Consider the following 3,619-nt stretch of genomic DNA (forward strand, 5'->3'; position numbering starts at 1 on the left):
AGGTGCTAGCGCCATGCCACCTAGGACACTGTAGCCACGCGCACGAGCTGACCCGAGCTTCGGCCTCCGCCAAGCTCGTCGCCGGCGATGCTCTGGCCACTCCCCGGCCAAGCCATCACCATGGCTAGATGCAGGCGAGCACCAGCAGCCTGTAGCCGCTCTCCGCGCAGCAAATGGTGCCCTGTGGGAAAATCCCACAGCACGCCGCCGCGTCTGGCCTCGCCGGCGGCTAAACGCCGGCAGACTTTGACCCGCTGACCGGCGAGTTGACCATGTCTAACCCGTGTGGGCCCAAGTTGACTTTCCCCTGAGCCTATGACAGGTGGGGCTGACCTGTTAATTAGTTTAGGATTAGTGCTAACTAATTTTAGTTAGTTTAGGTCACTTACATGTGGGCCCAGGCCCCACTGACAGTTAGTTAGTATTAACTTAATTCTGTTAGTTAGCTGAGACAATGACAGACAGGGCCCACCAGTCAGGTTTGACTGGCCCTGGCGCCTTTGACTCGCTGACGACATAGTGACGCAGTGCTGACGCAATTATTCATTTTCTGGATTTATTTTTATATAGGAAATTCCAGAAAATAGCCAAAACTTCTAAAAATCATAGAAAATCAACCATAGCTCCAAATCAAACAAATTATATATGAAAAATGATCAGAAAAATTCAATCTATCCATCTGTAATGGTTTCATGCATGACAAACCACTTTAACCTTGCTTTTTAGGTGAAACAAGCTAACACACTTATTATGCATAGGAACTTTAACTTCCATTTGAATCTTTGGTTCAAATGGACCCATTTCAACTTGTTTCACATTGCATTAGGCATGACACATCATTTTGCCATGTCATAGCATGCATCATATTGTTGCATATTGTCATGTGTTGATTATGTTCTGTGTGTCCTTCATGGTAGGTCCTGCCTCCGAGGATATCTCTGAGTATCCAACTGAAGGGCAGTACCCTACTACCACTCCATCAGGCAAGCAGCCCCATTGATCATATTGATACAATCCCATGTTCTCGCCTCTGCTCTCATTTACTACATTAAGACAACAACGTTTCAAACTGCTGTGTGCTACGGTAGTTGAACCCTTATCCTCTGCATGATCTGTCATTGCCACAGTAACTAGATGAAACCCACTAGCATGTGTAGGAGTTGATTGAGCCATTTATGTGTTTCCTACCTTGCTATGCCTGCTGTGCTTGGAGTTGTGTCAGGTCTGGTTCGTCTGGATGATGGGCTAGAGTGAAATGATTATGTCGGTAAGGTGAGGGATGTGTTGAACATGATTTGGTAAAGGTATCGATGAGAGGCCATGTAGGAGTACATGGTGGGTTGTTTCATTGAGGCCGTCCATAAGAACTAAGATCTGTATGCGTGATTTAAGATCCAGCTACTACCACACATTGGGCCCTGAAATATGACCCCGCTTGACTTACTGACCCCTCTCGTCCTCTGTCCAGGAGTTGCAACTAGTTTCTGGTGTTTGTAGGTTATGTGTTGGCGGTCGTGCGTAGCGCTGACCCTAGGGGTGGGCTATGATGCGGTAGATACACTGTGGCCGGGTATGCCAGGCGCCCGTTTGGCGTCTCGGCACCCTGTACACATCATTTGGGGCCGTTGAGGACACCCCGGCCGGATTTCCTTGTGGATGGAACCTGAATAGGTGATAAACCTGGACTAGAGACTTGTGCGGTTAGTCAGGTCGTGGTCTACACCCACGTCGCCTTTCGCTTGAAGTCTGCCGAGCACATGTCATGTGCAGACGCTAAGTGGTGGAAACATGTGTGACGAAGTACACCCTTGCAGGGTATAAAACTATTCGAATAGCCGCGTCTGCGGTAAAGGACTACTTGGTTGCCTATACAGTTCATAGACAAGTTAATGGTTACCACTAAAAGGCTCAAGATAAGTGTGAGTACCGAGGATGGCCCTCTCGTAGGATAACGAGGGAGGATCCCCGGTGGAGTATTGTGTTGGTGATTAGTGGACTCGTGTGTGAAAACTATTTTACTAGTGGTGTCCCGTAGGATAGCTTAGCCAAGAGTCAAAGCTGGCTTGCTGCAATAACTCCACCACCTTCTTGAGAATGAGCATGTATAGTAGGTTCTGATGTAAGACTTGCTGAGTACCTTTGTACTCATATTTGCTTAATTACTATTTCCAGACGACAACACCGCCCCCTCCGATGGGTTTTATGTAGATCTCAACGTCGATGAGTGACTTGCCACCCAGGTGGTGATCCTGGCCATGGAGGGCCCTATGTAGATAGACAGGCTTCGAGAAGCCTTCTTTCTTTCTAGTGTCTGTACTCAGACTATTTGCTTCCGCATGTGCTTATATGCTTGTATGACTTGAGTGTCGGGTCATGTGACCCCTACCTGTATGAACATGTTATGTATGGCTCTCTGGAGCCTTTAAATAAAGTACTTGAGTTGTAGAGTTTTGTTGTGATGCCATGTTGTATTTGCACATATCGAGCATATTGTGTGTATGATTGAAATGCTTGGTATGTGTGGGATCCGACAATCTAGTTGTTTATCCTTGGAAGCCTTTCTTATGGGGAAATGTAGTCTAGTGCTCCTCGAGCCATAGTAGTCCGCTACAGCCCGGTTCACCGGAGTCCTGCTAGCCCAGCACTACTGCTCAGGACACTTGACCAGCCGGCATGTGTTTCACTTCGTTCCTATGTCTGTCCCTTCGGGGAAATGTCACGCGGTGACTTCCGGATTCCTGCCTAGCCTGCTATAGCCCGGGTTCCCCGGAGTCCTGTTAGCCCAGTGCTACAGCCCGGATTCACTCGCTGATGACCGACATGCTCGATGTGATTCATGTATGCCTGTCTCCATAGGTCTATGCCACTTTGGGTTCACGACCAGCCATGTCGGCCCTGGTTCTCTGTCATATGGATGCTAGCGACACTATCATATACGTGAGCCAAAAGGCGCAAACGGTCCCGGGCCATGGTAAGGCGACACCCGTGGGGATACCGTGCATGAGGCCGCAATGTGATATGAGGTGTTACAGGCTAGATCGATGTGACTTGGAATCGGGGTTCTGACAAGCAGAAACACTCAGGTGGTCGTGGATGTTCCCACCCACCCAACCCAGGCTATTAGAACAAGTCTCACTCTCAGGCTCCGAGGACAGGCGGTCCTCCTGCTCCACCTTTTTGTCCACTTTCAGAGGTCACTTGTCACAAGTGTGGTATGAAGGGTCACTATTCCAACAAGTGCTTCTACTAAAGGCACCTTCCACCTCCTCCTCTAGTCAGGTCAGCAAGCAATGCAGTAGTCAAGCAGAATCCCAAGTCTGCAAGGGTGAACATGATGAATTCAGCTCAGTCAGAGGATTCTTCAGAAGTGATCATGGGTAATCTCCCACTTAATGATATTCCTGCTAAAGTTTTATTCAATTCTGGAGCATCGCATTCTTTCATTTCAAGATGTTTTGTGGCTATGCATGATTTGGTTACTCAAGTATTTCCGGGACCGTTGTCTATTATTTCTCCGGCCCAACAGATGACCTCTTGAGTATTCGTGCCGGATTCCGTTATCAAGATGGGCAATTAAAATTCCTGGCTTCCCCAATTCTTCTCGGCGATTCCGATGTTG

The sequence above is a fragment of the Triticum urartu genome, chromosome 3A (genome assembly GCF_056163025.1).
Source record: "Triticum urartu cultivar PI428250 chromosome 3A, HENAU_Tu73, whole genome shotgun sequence".
NCBI lineage: Eukaryota > Viridiplantae > Streptophyta > Magnoliopsida > Poales > Poaceae > Triticum > Triticum urartu.